Here is a 16,910-nt window from a genome sequence, read left to right as displayed (position 1 = left end):
GCCTAGTGAAAGGCTTCAGGTCGAGACGCTGAGCGGCTACCCGTGTTCGGACGTCTTCTCGTGACATTTGTCCTTCTTCGTAGAACATCCCTGTTTTTCCGACGACCTCCTTCATGATGATTTGGGAAAGTTCGCGCTGGATGTGATAGAACTCAGCTCGAAGTCGACGATCCTCGATATCTCCTACATTCTTTGCCCATTGCAGAATATGGGCATCGCCGGATGTAGGTGGCATGCAAAGGTTCTGGTGATCCCGTCTGTACTCCAGCATGTGGTGTAGGACATAGAATCCATCATTAAGAGAATCACTTGGTTGCTGGATGCAGCAGAAGTCGGTCTTATGGCCGAAGGCGGGCCTGCCGTCCCTTCTCTTCTTGTCCTTGACCTCTCTACCCCGTGCGTCATAGTAAAACATAGCACTGTCGAGAACATCCTTGATGTGGGTGTAATCCTTTTTGTTAATATTCTTCGACAAGTCCAAGTAAAGAGTGTGGGAGTATTGGGGGTAGAGGATGATGAGGACGGCGCGCCCGCCACTGTGCAAAATAAGTACACCTCAAATTAATTAGCCTCCACCGTGCAAATGAATGATTGAAATCGAAGGAAGGATATCCGCGCGGATGACTTACAGGGGATGATAAGGCACGAGAATCACCTCCTTGTCCTTATTGGCGAGCGTGAAATTGACGATGTATTCCCTCGCATATTCACGGTGCTTTGCGCAGACTCCCAAGAAGCCCTCGTGCATGAAGTACGGGTCAGCGACACAGATATGAGGTATCTTCTCAACCCCGATGATGTAGTTCATGTGCAAGGCATAAAGGCGGACAAACGTAAAATCCAGCTTCTTCACGTGAAACATGTCGAATATGTAATCGAATCGAAGGAAGAACTTCTCCGCGAGGAATGTGTCGACGTACGAAAATTGCCGCGGAACGTTAACCACGTAGAGTGGGTATCCTGGATCTTTCGAGGCGATGAGGCCTTTCTCTATCCGCAGCACATCGTCATGAAGTCTCCTTAGATCGCCGAATCTGGCCCCTAGCGCTGCTTCAGGTAGGATTGGTTGACCGGGGATATGCCATTTTTCCGCACCGGGGATATCTATACGGTCTTGAACATGAGGATGCTGAGGCGGCTGGATCATAGAATCAGCTTTTTTTGCCTTTCCTAGGTCTCTTCCTAGACTTCTTTACTACCGGAAGGTCGTCCATAATACATTCAGCCTCCGAAGACGGCAATTCAGGCACCGACTCATGACGCTCAAACCCTAAGTAGGCGCCAGTATTGACATACTGTTGAGTGTCATCGTCATCCTCATCCTCATCTATGGCGACGTCACCAGCGACTAATGTAGCCTTTTCCTCACCCCCTCCGCTATCACCCAGCACGACAGTCGACGCTAATTGGGTAGCTGAGGTGTTGATGTTCATACCTAACTGTGTGCTCGTGGGTGTGCTCCCGGCCGCCTCCAGATGAAGCAGACTCTTTGTCCACAACAGGACCCACCCATTGCAACAATCACCAAGCCGCCGCGGGGTCTCGTCGTCATCCCCCACTAGTACCAGAGGAGGCAAATTCTCGTGGCCTGGTTTGACACTGGCGACGGAAACCTTGAAGACGTCCGGGGGGATCGGCCGGCTATGGAACAATGGTTCCTTCGGCTCCATTATCGTCGCCTTCCCCACGTCCACCTTCTGGTCGCCGATGGTGTACAATATGGTGCACGGGGTTTCGTCGGCCTACAAAGCAAAGTCTGTGACGTGAGACATCCGAAAGGCAACGAAAACATGAGATTATACATTTATGGAAGGGGGCCGGTGTGACAGATACCGTGAGGGCGTCGAGCTCAGCCAAAGATGAAGCACCGCCGAGCACGTCCGGTGCCGGAGCAGGTGCGGGAGCAGGTGCAGGATCCGGTGCGGGAGCAGGTGCAGCGGCAGGTGTTGGTGCAACGCTACTCGAGCTGCTCCCCAAGAAGTCAGCAAGGGGAAAGTCCGCTGCATTTTTTTCTGGATTTTGCCTGCTCCAATTGAAAACGGCCGGAACCAAGGAAGTAGACATATCTACAAGCACCTGTTTTGCGGCAGCTAGCGCTGTTGCGACTGTCTCAGATGATTTCTTCTCAACCGCAATCTCAACCTTCTTGTCGATGTTTTCTTCAGTTAACCTCCGTCTTTCCTTTCTCTCCTCCGTGGTCTCACGGTAGTACTTCTTCCACGTGGCGCCGTCTCCGACACCGTGCACGCGTCCATACGACGGTCGAGTCTCCGCCGGGAGTCGTTTCAATATGTTCAACGCCCGGTTGAATGGAGTGTCCCACTTCGGCCTCGCCAACGCCTCAGACGGCGAGTCGCTTTCGGCCGCAATCCTGTGCTGCTCTCTCTGCAAAAGGCACAAGGATCGTTTACAAATATGACTAACGTGCAGTCGAATTGATCAGCAACTAAAATTACCAGCAGACTCATGAACTCCGTCGTGATCGCGTTCGTCTCGAAAATTTTCTTCACTCGGTCCCAACGGTGCCGGGCCCTGAGGACGTCACGCTCCTGCGGGACGGTGAACTCCGCCAAGGGGTCTGGGATGCCCAGACTCGCGGCTTTCGCGTCCTCCTTGGCCCATATGGACCTCTTCCCGCCGTAACCATGGCTTCCGAGGTGGTTGCACCCAATGTTCCTCTGTTGAAGCCCCTTCATGTACTTCGACTTTTTTTGGCAGCTTCGGCCTCGCAAGCCGCCTTGAATATTTGAAAGTGCTCTGCTATCGTGGATTTGTCACGGCAGATGTCCTAGTGTGAGGACTTAGTCGTGAGGCCAACGCATCTACGCGTTAGCTTGAAGGGGCTGGTCGGAATCGAGAGACGCGAGGTGGATTAACACACAAGACAAGGATTTAGACAGCTTCGGGCCCCGGAAACATCATCCGGTAATAGCCCTACATGCTGTTTGTGGCTAGGTCTCATTATGCTCATGAGGGAGTCGCCGTAAACCGGCTCTCCTAGTTGTGTCTAGCCTTAGCAATTATTTCTCCCCCCTCTTGGGGTGCCCTGCCCCTCCTTATATATGTTGAAGGGGCGGGGTACATGACTAGTCCTAGTAGGATTAGGATTACTCTATTACAAGTGGAGTCCTAGTCTTGCTTCCTTTGTAGGAGAATATTCCTTATGCCTTTCCTCTTAAACCGGCCCACCTTCATATGAACCGGCCTACTGGGCCTTGGGCCTTGTCGTCCGTTTGACCCATCTGCCGGGTATCCAGTGAGTCGTAATGCTCAGCCGGGTTACCCATAAACCGCCAGGTCTGGGCGGGTCGCCAGTGAGTCGCCAAGCTCTAGCCGAGTCATACATACGGCGGGTTACACCGTGGGGTATATCCCCGACATCTGCCGTGATTGTCGGATTATCCTTTACAATCTCGGAGTAGGGTTCCTTTTTGTTGACGATCCGATATTTCACCCTTGATTTCCAGGCGGCCAACGCGTCGCTAAACTTGGTCATGGCGTGTTTGTTTATCTTCTTCATTGTCGGGTGATACGTCTCCAAAGTATCTATAATTTTTGATTGTTCCATGCTATTATATATTCTGTTTTGGATGTTTAATGGGCTTTATTATACACTTTTATATTATTTTTGGGACTAACCTATTAACCGGAGGCCCTGCCCGAATTGCTGTTTTTTGCCTATTTCAGTGTTTCGCAGAAAAAGAATATCAAACGGAGTCTAAACGGAATGAAACCTTCAGGAACGTGATTTTTGGAACAAACGTGATCCAGAGGACTTGGAGTGGACGTCAAGCAACCGACGAGGAGGCCACGAGGCAGGGGGCGCGCCTACCCCCCTGGGCGCGCCCTCCACCCTTGTGGGCCCCTCGTGGCTCCACCGACCTACTTCTTCCTCCAATATATACCTACGTACCCCCAAATATCGAGGAGCAGCATGAAAACCTAATTCCACCGCCGCAACCTTCTGTACCCGTGAGATCCCATCTTGGGGCCTTTTCCGGCGTCCTGCTGGAGGGGGCATTGATCACGGAGGGCTTCTACATCAACACCATAGCCTCTCCGATGATGTGTGAGTAGTTTACCTCAGACCTTCGGATCCATAGTTATTAGCTAGATGGCTTCTTCTCTCTTTTTGGATCTCAATACAAAGTTCTCCTCGATTCTCTTGGAGATCTATTTGATGTAACTCTTCTTTTGTGGTGTGTTTGTCGAGATCCGATGAATTGTGGGTTTATGATCCAGATTATCTATGAACAATATTTGAATCTTCTCTGAATTCTTTTATGTATGATTGGTTATCTTTGCAAGTCTCTTTGAATTTCAGTTTGGTTTGGCCTACTAGATTGATCTTTCTTGCAATGGGTGCTTAGCTTTGGGTTCAATCTTGCGGTGTCCTTTCCCAGTGACAGCAGGGGCAGCAAGGTACGTATTGTATTGTTGCCATCGAGGATAAAAAGATGGGGTTTATATCATATTGCATGAGCTTATCCCTGTACATCATGTCATCTTGCTTAAAGCGTTACTCTGTTATTACGAACTTAATACTCTAGATGCATGTTGGATAGCGGTCGATGTGTGGAGTAATAGTAGTAGATGCAGAATCGTTTTGGTCTACTTGTCACGGACGTGATGCCTATATACATGATCATACCTAGATATTCTCATAACTATGCTCAATTCTATCAATTGCTCGATAGTAATTTGTTTACCCACCATAATACTTATGCTATCTTGAGAGAAGCCACTAGTGAAACCTATGGCCCCCGGGTCTATTTTCCATCATATTAATCTTCCGTCAACAAGCTATTTCTATTGCCGTTTATTTTGCTTTCTTTACATTTAGTCTTTATCATAAAAATACCAAAAATATTATCTTATCATCTCTATCAGATCTCACTCTCGTAAGTGACCGTGAAGGGATTGACAACCCCTTTATCGCGTTGGTTGCGAGGTTCTTATTTGTTTGTGTAGGTTCGAGGGACTTGAGCGTGGCCTCCTACTGGATTGATACCTTGGTTCTCAAAAACTGAGGGAAATACTTACGCTTTTACTGCATCACCCTTTCCTCTTCAAGGGAAAACCAACGCAGTGCTCAAGAGGTGGCAAGAAGGATTTCTGCCGCCGTTGCCGGGGAGTCTATGCACAAGTCAAGACATACCAAGTACCCATCACAAACTCTTATCCCTCGCATTACATTATTTGCCATTTGCCTCTCATTTTCCTCTCCGCCACTTCACCTTTGCTGTTTTATTCGCCCCCTCTTTCCGTTCGCCTCCTTTTCGTTTGCTTCTTGTTTGCTTGTGTGTTGGATTGCTTGCTTGTCACGATGGCTCTATCTAGATTTGGTGATCTTCACCTTAAAAGGCTCAGAAGTTTCATGACTTCACAATTTGAGCATAACAATTTCTTTCGAAACGAACTGAAGGAACAAAAAAGCTTTATGGGTTACATGAATAAAGAGCTCGACGATATGTCTAAGGAATTTTATGCTTTGAAATCTCAGATTGCTCATCTTGAAAAATTAATTGCTGAAATTTCGGATAAGCAGGCCACCTTAGTTAATAAGATGGCTGCTAAACCGGAAAATTTTTATGAGAATAATGAAGATCTAAAAGTTATTGATGTGTCTCCTATTAAATCTTTGTTTTGCAATATGAATCTTGATAATGATGGGACTGGAGATGAGTCAACTTTAGTTAGAAGGCGTTCCAAAAATACGGAGTATTTAGATCTTGATGCAAAATTTGGTAAAAGTGGGATTGAAGAGGTCAAAACTTTAGATAGCAATGAACCCACTATCTTGGATTTCAAGGAATTTAATTATGATAATTTCTCTTTGATAGATTGTATTTCCTTGTTGCAATCCGTGCTAAATTCTCCTTATGCTTATTGTCAAAATAAAGGTTTTACCAAACATATCGTTGATGCTTTAATGCAATCTTATGAAGAAAAACTTGAGTTGGAAGTTTCTATCCCTAGAAAAATTTATGATGAGTGGGAACCTACTATTAAAATTAAAATTAAAGATCATGAATGCTATGCTTTGTGTGATTTGGGTGCTAGTGTTTCCACGAATCCAAAAACTTTGTGTGATTTGCTAGGTTTCCGCGAATTTGATGATTGTTCTTTAAACTTGCACCTTGCGGATTCCACCATTAAGAAACCTATGGGAAGAATTAATGATGTTCTTATTGTTGCAAATAGGAACTATGTGCCCGTAGATTTCATTGTTCTTGATATAGAGTGCAATCATTCATGTCCTATTATTCTTGGTAGACCTTTCCTTAGAATGATTGGTGCAATTATTGATATGAAGGAAGGAAATATTAGATTCCAAATTCCATTAAGGAAAGGCATGGAACACTTTCCTAGAAAGAAAATTAAATTACCTTATGAATCTATTATGAGAGCCACTTATGGATTGCCTACCAAAGATGGCAATACCTAGATCTATCCTTGCTTTTATGCCTAGCTAGGGGCGTTAAACGATAGCGCTTGTTGGGGCAACCCAATTTTATTTTAGTTTTTTGCCTTTTCATTCTGTTTAGGAATAAATCTTTTATCTAGCCTCTGTTTAGATTTTTTTTGTGTGTTTTAGTTAGTGTTTCTGCCAAGTTAAACCTATAGGATCTTCTTGGATGATAGTTATTTGATCTTGCTGAAAATTCCAGAAACTTTCTGTTCGTGAAAACAATTGTTAAAAATCACCAGAACGCGATAAAATACTGATTCCAATTGCAGTAGATCAATAAACAAATTATCTAGGTCGTCCTATTTTGGTAGATTTTTCTGAGTTCCAGAAGTTAGCGTTATTTACAGATTACTACAGACTGTTCTGTTTTTGACAGATTCTGTTTTTCGTGTGTTGTTTGCTTATTTTGATGAATCTATGGCTAGTAAAATAGTTTATAAACCATAGAGAAGTTGGAATACAGTAGGTTTAACACCAATATAAATAAAGAATGAGTTCAATACAGTACCTTGAAGTGGTGTTTTGTTTTCTTTCGCTAACGGAGCTCATGAGATTTTCGGTTAAGTTTTGTGTTGTGAAGTTTTCAAGTTTTGGGTAAAGATTTGATGGATTATGGAACAAGGAGTGGCAAGAGCCTAAGCTTGGGGATGCCCAAGGCACCCCAAGGTAAATCCAAGGACACCAGAAAGCCAAAGCTTGGGGATGCCCCGGAAGGCATCCCCTCTTTCCTCTTCGTCCATCGGTAACTTTACTTGGAGCTATATTTTTATTCACCACATGATATGTGTTTTGCTTGGAGCGTCTTGTATGATTTGAGTCTTTGGTTTTTAGTTAGCCACAATCATCCTTGCTGTACACACCTTTTGAAGAGACACACATGATTCGGAATTTATTAGAATACTCTATGTGCTTCACTTATATCTTTTGAGCTATATAGTTTTTGCTCTAGTGCTTCAGTTATATCTTTTAGAGCATGGTGGTGGTTTTGTTTTACAGAAACTATTGTTCTCTCATGCTTCACTTATATTATTTTGAGAGTCCTACAAAACAGCATGGTAATTTGCTTAAATTGAGAAATTAGTCCTAAAGTGATAGGCATCCAAGATTAGTAAAAACTTTCTTATAAGTGCGTTGAATACGAAGAGAAGTTTGATACTTGATAATTGTTTTTGAGATATGAAGATGGTGATATTAGAGTCATGCTAGTTGAGTAGTTGTGAATTTTAGAAATACTTGTGTTAAAGTTTGTGATTCCCGTAGCATGCGCGTATGGTGAACCGTTATGTGATGAAGTCGGAGCATGATTTATTTATTTATTGCCTTCCTTATGAGTGGCGGTCGGGGACGAGCGATGGTCTTTTCCTACCAATCTATCCCCCTAGGAGCATGCGCGTAATACTTTGCTTTGATAACTTGTAGATTTTTGCAACAACTATATGAGTTCTTTATGACTAATGTTGAGTCCATGGATTATACGCTCTCTCATCCTTCCACCATTGCTAGCCTCTCTAATACCGCACACTTTTCGCCGGTATCATACACCCACCATATACCTTCCTCAAAACATCCACCATACCTACCTATCATGGCATTTCCATAGCCATTCTGAGATATATTGCCATGCAACTTACCACCGTTCCGTTTATTATGACACGCTCCATCATTGTCATATTGCTTTGCATGATCATGTAGTTGACATCGTATTTGTGGCGAAGCCACCTTCAAAATTCTTTCATACATGTCACTCTTGATTCATTGCATATCCCGGTACACCGCCAGAGGCATTCACATAGAGTCATATTTTGTTCTAAGTATCGAGTTGTAAGTAAATAAAAGTGTGATGATCATCATTATTAGAGCATTGTCCCATGTGAGGAAAGGATGATGGAGACTATGATTCCCCCACAAGTCGGGATGAGACTCCGGACGAAAAAAAAAGAAAAAAAAGAAAGAAAGGCCATAAAAAAGAGAAGGCCCCAAAAAATGAGAGAAAAAGAGACAAGGGACAATGTTACTATCCTTTTACCACACTTGTAGTTCAAAGTAGCACCATGATCTTCATGATAGAGAGTCTCTCTTATTGTCACTTTTATATGCTAGTGGGAATTTATCATTATAGAACTTGGCTTGTATATTCCAATGATGGGCTTCCTCAAATTGCCCTAGGTCTTCATGAGCAAGCGAGTTGGATGCACACCCACTTAGTTTCATTCGTTGAGCTTTCATACACTTGTAGCTCTAGTGCATCCGTTGCATGGCAATCCCTACTCACTCACATTAATATCTATTAATGGGCATCTCCATAGCCCGTTGATACGCCTAGTTGATGTGAGACTATCTTCTCCTTTTTGTCCTCTCCACAACCACCATTCTATTCCACATATAGTGCTATGTCCATGGCTCACGCTCATGTATTGCGTGAAGATTGAAAAGTTTGAGAACATCAAAAGTATGAAACAATTGCTTGGCTTGTCATCGGGGTTGTGGATGATTTAAATATTTTGTGTGGTGAAGATAGAGCATAGCCAGACTATATGATTTTGTAGGGATAACTTTCTTTAGCCATGTCATTTTGAGAAGACATGATTGCTTTATTAGTATGCTTGAAGTATTATTATTTTCATGTCAATATTAAACTTTTATCTTGAATCTTTCAGATGTGAAAATTCATACCACAAATAAGAGAATTACATTGAGAATTATGCTAAGAAGCATTCCACATCAAAAATTCTGTTTTTATCATTTACCTACTCGAGGACGAGCAGGAATTAAGCTTGGGGATGCTTGATACGTATCCAACGTATCTATAATTTTTGATTGTTCCATGCTATTATATATTCTGTTTTGGATGTTTAATGGGCTTTATTATACACTTTTATATTATTTTTGGGACTAACCTATTAACCGAAGGCCCAGCCCGAATTGCTGTTTTTTTGCCTATTTCAGTGTTCCGCAGAAAAACAATATCAAACGGAGTCCAAAAAGAATGAAACCTTCGGGAACGTGATTTTTGGAACAAACGTGATCCAGAGGACTTGGAGTGGATGTCAAGCAACCGACGAGGAGGCCACGAGGCAGGGGGCGCGCCTACCCCCCTGGGCGCGCCCTCCACCCTCGTGGGCCCCTCGTGGCTCCACCGACCTACTTCTTCCTCCTATATATACCTACGTACCCCCAAACCATCGAGGAGCACCACGAAAACCTAATTCCACCGCCGCAACCTTCTGTACCCGTGAGATCCCATCTTGGGGCCTTTTCCGGCGTCCTGCTGGAGGGGGCATTGATCACGGAGGGCTTCTACATCAACACCATAGCCTCTCCGATGATGTGTGAGTAGTTTACCTCAGACCTTCGGGTCCATAGTTATTAGCTAGATGGCTTGTTCTCTCTCTTTGGATCTCAATACAAAGTTCTCCTCGATTCTCTTGGAGATCTATTTGATGTAACTCTTCTTTTGTGGTGTGTTTGTCGAGATCCGATGAATTGTGGGTTTATGATCCAGATTATCTATGAACAATATTTGAATCTTCTCTGAATTCTTTTATGTATGATTGGTTATCTTTGCAAGTCTCTTCGAATTATCAGTTTGGTTTGGCCTACTAGATTGATCTTTCTTGCAATGGAAGAAGTTCTTAGCTTTGGGTTCAATCTTGCGGTGTCCTTTCCAAGTGACAGCAGGGGCAGCAAGGCACGTATTGTATTTTTGCCATCGAGGATAAAAAGATGGGGTTTATATCATATTGCATGAGTTTATCCCTCTACATCATGTCATCTTGCTTAAAGCGTTACTCTGTTCTTATGAACTTAATACTCTAGATGCATGCTGGATAGCGGTCGATGTGTGGAGTAATAGTAGTAGATGCAGAATCGTTTCGGTCTACTTGTCACGGACGTGATGCCTATATACATGATCATACCTAGATATTCTCATAACTATGCTCATTTCTATCAATTGCTCGACAGTAATTTGTTTACCGACCGTTATACTTATTCTATCTTGAGAGAAGCCACTAGTGAAACCTATGGCCCCCGGGTCTATTTTCCATCATATTAATCTTCCGTCAACAAGCTATTTCTATTGCCGTTTATTTTGCTTTCTTTACTTTTAGTCTTTATCATAAAAATACCAAAAATATTATCTTATCATCTCTATCAGATCTCACTCTCGTAAGTGACCGTGAAGGGATTGACAACCCCTTTATCGTGTTGGTTGCGAGGTTCTTATTTGTTTGTGTAGGTTCGAGGGACCTGAGCATGGCCTCCTACTTGATTGATACCTTGGTTCTCAAAAACTGAGGGAAATACTTACGCTACTTTACTGCATCACCCTTTCCTCTTCAAGGGAAAACCAACGCAGTGCTCAAGAGGTAGAACGGGTCCTTATCTGGATCTTTATAATCCTTTTCATTCCGGCCCGGGAACAAGAATATCCGGTGCAGCTTCTTTAGGAGGGAGGGCCTCATATTATCTATCTTCTGTAGTTTCTCATCGTTGATGGTGGCAGTTGTCCGTATGATGCAGCCTATTTGATTGCCGTAACAAGCAATCGCTTCCGCGGGCGCGTTTGGCTCAAAATTGCCGTCGTCCACCTCCGTGACCACCAGTCTAGTAGTCCTGAGCTTGTTAGGAAGTCGTTGCCTCTTTGCTTTCGGTTCTATACCGGCAACGCTTGTCTCGGCACCGGTCTCAGTCTGAGCGCCGGTCTCGATGCCGATCTCAGTCTCAGCGCCGGTCTCAGTCTCAGCGCCGGTCTCGATGTCGGTCTCAATCTCCGATGTGATAGGTGGACCCAGCAACATCAACTCTTGATCGTCGGCTTCCCTCAAAAATTCTTCTGCCGCCAGGTAGACGTTGTCGCAGTCACCAGAACCCTGTCCTTCATCGTTGCTAGCCATGTTTCCTACGATTAAATCTACTCAATTAATTCTAGACCTAATAAAATGAATAATGACATAAAAAGGCCTATGCTTGGCAGGAACGTTGACTCCTTCCCGGTGCGGCAAATCGCGGGCACTCAATATGTCCTAGTTTGTAACACAAGTTATGCCGAAATTCACGGAAAATTTCGGCATGACCTTTGCTAAAAAGTGGACAAATCGAGCACCTGAAATTTGCCGGAACGGAAATGAATCAACATTCCGGCAAAACATAGGCCACCCGCGCTTCATTCCCTGGAAACAAAAAAAGGCCACATGGGCACAATCGAACCACACCTCAATGAAAAGATATAACATGACCACTTCAATAAAAAGATAAAATCAACAATAAAAGTCTCTGTCAAAGCCCTAGCTATTTAACCTAACGAACCTAACAAACCTAATTAACCTAGCTATTTAACCTAGTTAGTTAACCTAGCTAGTTTACCTAGTTTACCTAGATAATTAACCTAATTAAAGTAGTTAACCTAGCTAGTTCTCTGTCAAAGCCCTAACTAAAATTTTGCACTAACCTAGATAATTAACCTAATTAAACTAGTTAACCTAGCTAGCTAGTTCTCTGTCCAATGTTTGTGCTATGCATGAGAGAGAGAGAGAGGAGGGGTGGGGGCTTACAGAGGATGGCTCCGGTCGTGCCGAGGGAGGCAGTTGTGGCGAGGGAGGCAGGGCGTCGAGGGTGGCTCCGGTGGCGTTGATGAGGCCGCGCGGCTCCGGTGGCGTCGACGACGCGCGGCTCTGGTGACTCCGGGGGCGTTGACATCGGAAGGAGACGGCGGTGAAGTAGGGCGACGGCGAATTGGGGAGACGGCGGCGAAGTGGGGCGAGAGATTTGGGGGAGAAGTGGTGGCCGGGGGGGACCGCTTTTGGGTTAAGTCAAACTTAGCGGTAGCGCGTTTCTGTCAACGCGCTATAGCTAAGTTAGCTATAGCGCTTTTCAGTAAACGCGCTACTGCTATAGCTATGTATTTTCCTTTTCTTTTATTATTTCCTTTTCTCTTTCTATAGCGGGGGTCTAAACAAGCGCTATTGCTAAGTTATCTATAGCGCCTCTTATGAACATACGCTACTGCTATTCCTTTCTCCTTTTCCCCTTTTCATTTATGCTTCTTTACATTTTATTTTTTTCTTTCTCCTTTTTTTATTTCTTTCATTTTCATTTACTTTTCTATTTGTTTTTCATTTAATTTTCTTTTCATTAACAGTAGCGTGTTTCGCAGTAAACGCGCTGCTAAAATAAACTTAGCGGTAGCGCTCTTTCTAGAAGACCGCTACTACTATATGTAGCCTATCGGCTTAGTAGTGAGAATTTTAGTAGTAGCGCGTTTAAAAGTAGACGCGCTACTGCTACGTTTGTGTCTGCAGCGCGTTTATCGTGCAGGCGCTACTGCTATTTAGCAGTAGCGCCCTTTTTTAACAAGCGCTACTGCTAAAGTTCTGTGTATAAGGTTTTCCCTAGTAGTGTGTATGTGGCAATTTCATGGAACATCGCAAAAAAAGGAGAGCCAGTGGTGAGCCTATACATTGTGCTATGGTACGTCACTCCTCCATTGCAATCATCATGACATGTTATTTGTATGTCAGTTCTATTGGCCAAGTTTCTTAGGGACAGTTATTACGAGTTATCCTAAGAAAATAAACACCTGTGAATATAAGCTCCATGTAATAAGCCAACCAGTTATTTTCATTGTGTTTTCAACTTATCTTTGGTATGATCAGTGAAAAGTCTAGATTGCATTATATTTTTCCATTTTGCTGCCCATATGAAAATTAATTTGACTTGCAAACATCACAAATTGAACCCAGTGCAGTAATTAATATGATAGGAAAACAGACCATCACTATTTGCTCAAAATGCAAATACAAAGATACCATCTACTTGGCACAATCTACTTTGGTCAATGTTTTCCATAGAGATCCCATTGCCTAATTTAAACGAATAACGCATGACCCACATTTAAATGAAGAACAATTATTTATTGAAATTTGATGGTCCAAGTGGCTAGTTATTATCATATAGCAGCACCACCTGAAAGCATCATATAGCAGCAACAGCAGCTCATAGCAACTCATCATACAGCAGCAGCAGTGTGCAATCATCATATACCAGCAGCGGCTCATAGCAATTCATCATATAGCAGCAGTAGGAGCAGCTCATAGCAATTCATCATATAGCAGCAGCAGGAGCAGCTCATAGCAATTCATCATATAGTAGCAGCAGGAGCAGCTCATAGCAATTCATCATACAGCAGCAGCAGCAGCAGCTCATAGCAATTCATCATATAGCATCAGCAGGAGTAGCTCATAGCAATTCATCATACAGCAGCAGCAGGAGCAGCCTATAGCAACTCATCATATAGCATCAGCAGGAGTAGCTCATAGCAATTCATCATATAGCAGCAGCAGCTCATAGCAATTCATCATATAGCAGTAGCAGCTCATAGCAATTCATCATATAGCAGCAGCAGTAGCAGCTCATAGCAATGCATCATATAGTAGCAGCAGAAGCAGCTCATATCAATTCATCGTATAGTGGATCAGAATGAAAATTTGGCAAAAAATCAGAGGAGATCCTCACCTTGTTGGATGAGCTCATCCTTCAATAGCACCTCAAGGCCACGGCCTGGGAGGTGGGGAGGGGGAATAAGGTGCCTTCTGCCGCAGTGTGGCATCAGCCGTAGTTGTGCAGCGCCTGCCGGAGTAGTGCGTTGGACGAACCACAATGGAGCAGCTGCTGGAGACCATGAGAATGAGGGGTGGCGCCAGAGGGAGGAGCAGCCAGGGAGATTTGCCCCTACCCGCCGGCCATGTAGCCTAGCTGGACAGAGCATCGTCGAGGACCAGGCCAGATGGGACCAGTGGCGGCGGCTCGCTAGAGGAACCCTAGTGCTGCAGGCAGGGGATCGAGGTAGAGGGAAAGGGGAGAGGAGATGCAAGCGGGCAGGGCAATGAACGCTTGCGTGTTTGTTTTTACTTGAGGGTGAGGGGTGACGCGGGCGTCAGCAGTTGCATTTTGAGTGTAATATAGGCAGACAACAGAGTCATTTCACTATTCCCCTCCCCTTCAATTTTTAGTGAGGTTCTACCCGAAACACCCCCCTCCAAAGCGAAATTAGTTAAGCCCAAGCCCATAAGTCAAAAATGACGTATTTACATCTTTTATGGCTTATTTTGACAATAAGCCCTGAAAAAGCGGAATAGAACTGGCCCTTAACCTGCAATTCAATTGTGCATGCAATGATGAATCACTCCTGCCTGCTATAGTGTACATTTAGGCATCATCATACATGGCATAACCTAATACATGTGCATTCCATTGTAGAATCTGGAATATGCAATGTTTATGTTAGTTCATACGTTGCACATGATGTTTAAATGCCCCTTAAATCTGGTCAGTCAAGTGATGGTCTTTAAGCTTCCTTCTTTGCTTCTTTTCTTGATACGTAAGATTTGCTCACACATCTGTTCAATTGCTTGTTTGCATCAGCCAGCCATACTAGGATTGTTTGCTTTGATTACTTGTTGTTCTTGACCTAACACTCTAACAGAGCTTGTCAACGATTTAAACACTAAGGGCTGCTGTAGTGGGGCCTTTTCTAACTCATAGGTGACATAAAGGTTTGGTTGTACACTAAAGTAGGCTCTCCAAGAGTACCTAGAGATCCAGTTCGAAGGTATGCCTAGTTTTTACATAGTGCAGACATAGTAAATGCTCATTTCATTGTGTGCAAGTGCAAGAGATGCGGCATGTTTCATTATGTGGTGTTGTTTTGTTATAATCTCATCCTTTTGTTTTCACAGACTGGAAAGTATGCATATTTATCTTCCAAGGAGATGAGTAACTAGTTTGTGTCACCTTGCAGAGGGGGTGCAATGAAGATAAGATTGAGGATTTCCAAGTACAAGATGTTAGGAAGGAGCCTTGCAAGAGAAGTAGGAGCTGCGCTGAGCCTCTTCAACCTGTTAAGGTAAGTCACTGTATCCAACTCAACAGTTCAATTCCTTGTTTGTTTCAGGCATAGTTAATTTGCTCTTTTCAATTGCTTTATTTGTCCTTAGTTAATGACATGCCCAAAGAATGATGCCTGATGTTGGGTACTTGTATAACTATTAGTTAACATAATTAAAGGCCTTACCATTTAATTACTCTACCGAGGTGTGCCTGAAGCTTTGAAGTCTATTAACCAACTATTATTGCATGAGGCTCACAATCTAGTTTATACGAGGCTAATGATTGCATAGTTTTGCTTGCGTTGTATGTTTGTATGAAACCCTCTGCTTTTCATTATGCTCCCTAAGACTTTAATTGAGCTACAGAATGGCCAACTGCTTGCTTACTTCTACGCAACGTGCTGTCTAAATTTGTAACGTGTCTGTGTTTTGGATTGGGCCCCAACATCATGCTCCTCTGGTGAGCTAAGAGAGATTTTTGTATGCAGGCTGCACAGACTACCTTTTTTATAATTTTTAAAATATCACCTGCTTATGCTTCATGACGTGTAACATTATTGTTAGTCCTGTTTTGCCATGTACAAAATAGTCTGTCTTGCTCGCTTCACTATTGTAACTATATTTTTGCCCTAGTCATGTGTACTTACAGAAACATTTCAAGATGAAGTGACATCAACACAAAGATCTGCGAGCAGTGCGGCATGGTCGTTGCCGAATGATTATGGATTGGAATTGGAATGCGCTGATGTTCTCGAGCATCAACTAGAGCTGGCAAGACAACGTGTACATGATTCTCAACGTACAATCAACAAGTTGAGACTGGACATGCATGTATTAGATGCAGGAGTCAAAAAAATGAAGCAAGACACTGAGGTAACAACGAAGGAATTGGAGATTTTGCAGACTGAAATTTGTGCTATCTAAATCCGGCCAATCCTATTTTCTGAAGAGATTATAGTTCAAATGGTAAGTTATGTTGATGCGCGTCCATGATGTATGAGTTGTATTTGCCCAGTGTATGTAATTTGTTGTTTGTGTATGCTTTATTATCACTGGTGCCGAACCATAATGCCCAGTGGGTATAATCGGTTGTAATTTCTTTATGTTATAGTGTAGGATTATTCTATGTTTCTATGCCTTAGTCTCTTTATTGTATAGTGTATGTTTTTTAGAGGTGATAGTATAGAGTAGGATAATTCTTTGAATATGCTATATCGTTCAAACGGGGGCCAACTCGCCCAAACGTTGTAGTGACCATGGCCCTCCACAGGCCGTATGATCCATGGGCCATCTATGGGACGGACGATCCATGGCCTTCTATGGTCGTCGGATCCGTGGGCCTTCTATGGGCTGTCGGATCCATGGGCCTTCTATGGGTCGTCGGATCCATGGGCCTTCTATGGGCCATCGGATCGATGGGCCTTCTATGGGCCGTGGGATCAATGGGCCTTCTATGGGCCGTCGGGTCAATGGGCCTTCTACATCCCGTAGGATCCATGGGCCTTGTACGGGCTGTCTCATCTATGGGCCTTGTACAGGCCGTATAAGGGGCC

This window comes from Aegilops tauschii, chromosome 3, assembly GCF_002575655.3.
Source record: "Aegilops tauschii subsp. strangulata cultivar AL8/78 chromosome 3, Aet v6.0, whole genome shotgun sequence".
Lineage (NCBI taxonomy): Eukaryota > Viridiplantae > Streptophyta > Magnoliopsida > Poales > Poaceae > Aegilops > Aegilops tauschii.
This window is presented reverse-complemented; position numbering follows the sequence as displayed.